Raw genomic sequence first — 6037 nt, 5'->3', positions numbered from 1 at the left:
GTAATTCCAAACATTTATAACAAACTGCCTAATTCTCAACAAGGGAACTGTTGGAGCCTAATTGGTTGCAAGCGAATATAATTTAAGAGTATATGAAAAGGTGTCCTAGGATTCCGTAAGTATTACTGTTAGCAGGGCTGTTAGGGTTAATGACGAAAAAAGGAATAGTAGCAATCAGACCGTAGGCTCGACAACACTCAACTTGGAAACCATAAACTTAGATAGGGTAAATGCACCAAAAACAGCTATTTCACGTTCCTGTAAATATCGATTACAGGAAATAATTTTCCACATCGGTAACATATTCCTTTGAATTTCTTCATCTGATTACTTCTACAGATAAAAGCAGTTGAATTTTCTTCGACATAGTAGTCTACCTTGTAGACTCGCTTAGACTCTTCTCCTAGTAACCGATGTTTTACCATTTCTAATGAGAGGTCTTTATCTTCGATATTTTCACGGGCTGTCACAAGAGGATCGTAGCTATCTAGCAACGTTAAAAAAAGTTGCGATACCAAATCGTTCTCTTCCATTTTCGCACCTGCAGTTTTCAACTGTCGCACTAGGTCGTCGAATTCGGCAAAATGATTTACGGCAAATGATAGAACATCCTTCCTGCATGTAAAACGTGGTCAACCGTTTGCGCAAGATCCTCTGGTTTGCCCCCGACTTCTACGCAAAAGTGTCTTAAAGAGTTTTCCACATTTCCTTGGCTGTTTCCTTTTCTTCGACTATGGCTAGGCAATTATCTCCAACAAATCCAACCAGCAAGGAGTTTACCTTCCGGTCCATTCGTAAAAACTTGTTCCGCGGTTCTCCGACCGCCTCGAGCACGCCTTCGTCGAGCGCCTCTCAAACTTCTGAAGCTTCGAAAAACAAAAGAAACTCGAAAACGCCATTTTCCGTAATTCGTTCCATTCAGCTGGGGAATGCCAGCACCTTCCTTTACAGAGGAGCCCATAATCATTCTCTCTCTCTCTCTCTCTCTCTCTCTCTCTCTCTCTCTCTCTCTCTCTCTCTCTCTCTCTCTTTTAATTTTAAAAAATCCCAACAAGTTTGAATAAATTAAACAAACATAAAATCTTTAATATAATATTATAGAAAATCCACACTTTCATTGTCTTACTGTTGTGTCCTCTTAATTACAAAACCTGCCGAACTACTGACTGACAGCAAATATGCCGAAAAAAGTTGAGCTGTGCCCAATTTATTTGATATTTTGGAAAATACGCAAGGAAATACAGGAGGTGTTCGCTAACTGGATGCTTTTTACCTGAAATGTTTTTTTTCAACTGGTTGTTTGTTAACTGAGGTGGATCCCAGCAAAGTCTATATGATACAGAGGTCGAGTCATCCAGAACATTTGATCAAAAAGCGTGGGAAAGTTTTGGCAGTTAGATGAAAAAGCTTCAATAGATTAATCGCAGCATACATTGAGGTTTTAGTTGTGGTGCATGCAGTAGTTTGGATGCATTTTTGGTCATTTTTACAACGTTTGTTCATAATGTTGTGCTAAAAAAAGTTGATGAATATCAAGAAAAGATGGAATTATTGTGCAATTATCGATTATAACAAGATCAGTGCCCAAAGTAAGTACAAAATCATATGCAGCTCAAAAGGACCAAACCTATAAGGCTAGTTTTTTTTTTTATTGCGGTCGTTTTAAGTGATGAATTAATGATAAAAACTACTCCATCCCACGTGTTTCTCCATGAGAAAATGTTTCGCTGACATTCGATTTGGACTTGTAAAACCCTGTAATTATCTTCATTAAATGATTCTGGGGACTACCTAGTCGTACAATTTCGTTCCATTTTGCAAACATGTTTTAATTGGATTCAAAAATGGCGAGTAAGGTGGAATGTACTCAAGCCGGATATTATTGTTTTGTGCACATATTTTCACTAAATTGGTCTTATGGAAGGCCACGTTGTCCATAAAAATTATCAGTTCCGTTATGCCATGAGTATTTAGAGCAGCTTGAAAATAGGTTTAAAAATTAATTTTGCTTGAAAGTACCGTCCGCAGAATCGTATGCTAAAATTTCGTTTCTTGTCGTTATACAACAAATTGTTATGTTGCGACTTCTAATACTTGGTATAACTTTATTTGCAGGTTCTACAGAATCAGACCATCCTCTTTTGCTTCTCAGAGATACGTTGAATCCAACGTCGCCAAGGAACTTAAAATTCGCATCGTTTAACTGCTCCTGCCATTCCAAAAAACAAATTGCGTACTCTTTCTTTGACTCAATTTTTTGAGAATTTTTTCTACGCAATGGAATCAGATGAATTCTTTTAAAATTGTAATTAAAATTCGATAAATAATTCCGAATAGTGGATAAGCAAACTTTCACTCCAAATTTACGCTCACACTTCTCTTCCATTTTTTTAGAATAATTGTTAGGGGGGGGCGGCCGAAGGTGCAACTGCCAACGCGACTTGGCCAAGGATGGAGGAAGAGGAAGGAGGAACAAACTGGTGAATAAATTCGACCTAAATTGCCACAGGAAAGGGAAGGAATCGAACCTGACTGGTTGTTGGACGTGCCGAACTAACCAAGTCGAGGGAGGGGGAGGTAGCGACTGATCGTTGGACTATGCCGAACTGATCAGGTCGAGGTTGGGAAAAGGAGAGGAAGCAACTGATCGTTGGACTCTGCCGAACTAATCAAGTCAAGGTGAGAGGGTGAGGAGGGGCCAAGGGGGGAGTGAACAAATTGACTAACTGCGCCAGAGAGCGCCCAAGAGTGTCCAGCTGTAGCTACCCGCCAAGGACTACCGAAGGATTCTAGGGCTGTGTCGAGTTGAGGATGTGAAAAAAATTTCGACTCCGAACAATTTGCTTTTTCTCTCGAATCTCATTTGGATTTATTTCTGCGCATCATATGGCCTAAACACAGGCATGCGCTTCTTGCGATTGTTACATTAGATTACACGGTTACATTTACATCATGGCTCCTTATCGAAGGAACAGTGGTAATCTACCATGATGTTAATCTTCGCATTGATTAGTAGTCCTGCAGGATGCATATCTGCAGGCGAATATTACAAATCCAACAATGGGGCCCTTTCCGTTTGAAGTTCGTTGGCTGAAATTTCAGCCTGTCAGCTGTTTGCATTGTATAGCAGTTTTCGAGCAGCTATCTAAGTGAGTATAATATACAGGTGGGCTTATCCCAAGGTGTATGAAATTAGAAGGCTGATTTTTATCGCTTCTGCTTCTGAATGAAGATTTTAAGAGTGTTTTGAGTATTCGTCAAGCATCCAGAAAGCTCGTTGGAGCAAAAGTTTTCACTCGTTCTGTCAAAAAGTGATTGGTTATAAAAAATGCTAAGAGACCACCTGGACTACATACACTTTGATTCTAGATTCCACCACGTGATCTCTTTAATGCACCTTGGGATAAATGTAAACAACACCCTGTTTTCAAGCAGGTACTCGAATCTAATTCTAGCTTTGTGGCTAGAATAACCTAGACTGAAAATTGTAGGCTAGTTTTTTGTGTGGTTTTGTATGGAGTGTTTACATGATTTCAGCCTCCAACTGTCCAACTCCATACAAAAAACTGACTAGAATCGTGAGGGCCCCCCATAATGGAACAGTCTTCATCCACCCATTTTATTCATATATTCATCTGCTCTTCACTGAGACTTTTGAGATGTGCGCCTCTTTTACTTTTTCAATTATCTTGTCCATACTTCACTATCCTTGAAATACTGGTGTACGATTCTGGAAACAGTTTGAAAGTTGAAATCCATATTTTTTCCTGTTTCTGTCGTGCCATATTATTCTAAGTACAGTTTTACAATTTTCTTCTTGTCTTCTAAAGAAGAAAATAGTTTTTTTTGCATTTTTTATGGATAATGTATTCGAGTATCTCTTTCAAAAAACTAGCAATGGTTCCTACATGTGCTACAAAAATAACTATTTTAAATATTTTTATAAAAAAATAATTCCTTTCTTCGTATATTCTGCTTCGTTTTACATTACAGTAAAACGTCGATATCCGGGCAGCTCGGGACCCGACGGTTGCCGGTTAATCGATTTGCACGAATAATTGGCCAATAAATGTCAAATTCATAAAAAAATTATAAAATTCTCTAGTTTTATGATTAATTCACTGTGAATTCATCGATTAATCGTTAGTATAATATTATGTTATTCAATAACTATAGGTTTAGTAACTGCAATCAAATTTGCAATCAACACAGAGTGGAAATGAAGAAAACATCTCACGAAAGTATCACTGTGATAGAATGCAATGTTGATGGCAGGTCATATTTTTATAATGATTATGATTAATATGATAAAATGTGATAATACCGATTTATTTTACGACACATGTACCTCTTGGAATAATTGATACAAGCTTTTATTTAACAGTTTATTAGAGGAAAGAACATGGTTGGTGTTTTCTGAAACTACGAAGCGCGTTTACTGCTATCCTTGCAAGTTATTCTCTAAATCTAAAACAAAATTTATCACGGGATTACAGAATTGGCGATCAATGACAGTGCTTTTAGGAGAACATGAAGTGTATTAAGATCAGCATGTGTACTTTATACAATAGATCGACAAAAATTAATTCAATAGACAATCTTCTTTTAGCTGAAAAAGAAACAGAAGAAAGATATTGGAGAGGTTTATTAAAAAGAATCGTTTCAACTATAAAACTTCTTTGCAGCTTAGGATTAGGTTTTCGTGGGCATGATGTAAGAATTCATTCAGTTAGAAAAGGAAATAATTTAACATGTTTGGAATACCTGAGCGAGTATGATGAGTTTCTGAAAATGCATTTAAAAAATATGGAAATCCAGGTAGTGGAAAAACAAGTTATTTGTCGCATACCATATGCGATGAATTTATACAAATCATTGCCGATGAAGTAAGATCTAAAATAATTTTAGATTCAACTCCAGATATCTCACACATCGATCAATTAACTTTTATCATGAAATATTTATCATCGACTGGCCAAATAGTAGAACGATTTGATGGATTCATACCAATCGAAAAACATGATGCTGTGAATTTAGATCAAGTTGTGTTGCACTTTTTAGATAAATTTGGAGTAGATTTTTTAAACTGTCGAGGCCAGTCCTTCGACAACGCAGTAAACATGGCAGGAAAATATAATGGACTGCAAGCACGCCTTAACGAACGTAATCCCAAAGCAGTTTTTGTGCCCTGCACAAACCATTCGCTTAACCTCGTAGGGAATTTCGCGCCAGAGAATTGTTCTGAAGCAGTAAAGTATTATATGTTCATTCAAAATGTATACACATTTGTTTCTTCGTCTAAACACCGTTGGAAAATTTAACAAGATAAATTAAAAATTCTCAAGAGCCATCTAATTTATTTAAAACGCATTTGCGACGCAAGATGGTCGGCTAGAGCTAAAAAATTTTAATCCCTCTAGCATTTTTTTATTCATTTGAATTCATTCAAAAACTTACTTGAATGTACAAATTAGTTTGATTGTTATTATAACTTGAATTGTTTAAAGAACAGTTTTTTTAATAACTTTCCTTCAGTTTGGAACACGTATAACAATAATCAATCGTTGCTACTAGGGAATTTCTGATTACTGGTTGCTATAAGGGAATGATAGATTTCAGAATGGTTTTTATCAAGGGCCTCCAAACTTTTCAGCTCGCGGGCCGCATTGCTTCAAAAATAACTATGTTGAGGGCCATTTGACGCTACCTTTAACTGATGAGTGAACGTTTAAATCTCGTTTGTATAACAAAATACTAACGATACTTGTACAGTTTCGTGTTACTAAAGCTTGATTTTTATCTAAGAAAAGTAAAAAATACATTTTTATTTGAAAAAATCATAATAACTTAATATTTTTATTAACTCTGGCAAAGTCATCGTGGGCCGCATTATAAGCTTTTGAGGGCCGTATGTGGCCCGCGGACCGTAGTTTGGAGACCCCTGGTTTATATCATTTGAATCGGATGAATAATTTTCGAGATATGTTTGGCCAATGTTGAGGATAGCGTATAACGTGCTTTTTTTCTTTATTTTTTT

The 6037-nt window shown here is 36.7% G+C and overlaps 1 long non-coding RNA gene across 1 annotated transcript; it reads left to right on the top strand.

Moving 5' to 3' along the window:
* The first annotated feature begins 1430 nt into the window (after nucleotides 1–1430).
* LOC121593870 lies at nucleotides 1431–2408 on the top strand. The gene is made up of 3 exons (XR_006004857.1): nucleotides 1431–1589; nucleotides 2116–2305; nucleotides 2395–2408. It is a non-coding gene; the product is annotated as an uncharacterized LOC121593870 (long non-coding RNA).
* Nucleotides 2409–6037: the final 3629 nt, after the last annotated feature.

Source organism: Anopheles merus, chromosome 2L, assembly GCF_017562075.2.
Source record: "Anopheles merus strain MAF chromosome 2L, AmerM5.1, whole genome shotgun sequence".
In the NCBI taxonomy this organism is placed as follows: Eukaryota; Metazoa; Arthropoda; class Insecta; order Diptera; family Culicidae; genus Anopheles; species Anopheles merus.
The sequence above is the reverse complement of the archived record's forward strand: the minus strand, read 5'-3'. Positions and strand labels throughout refer to the sequence as shown.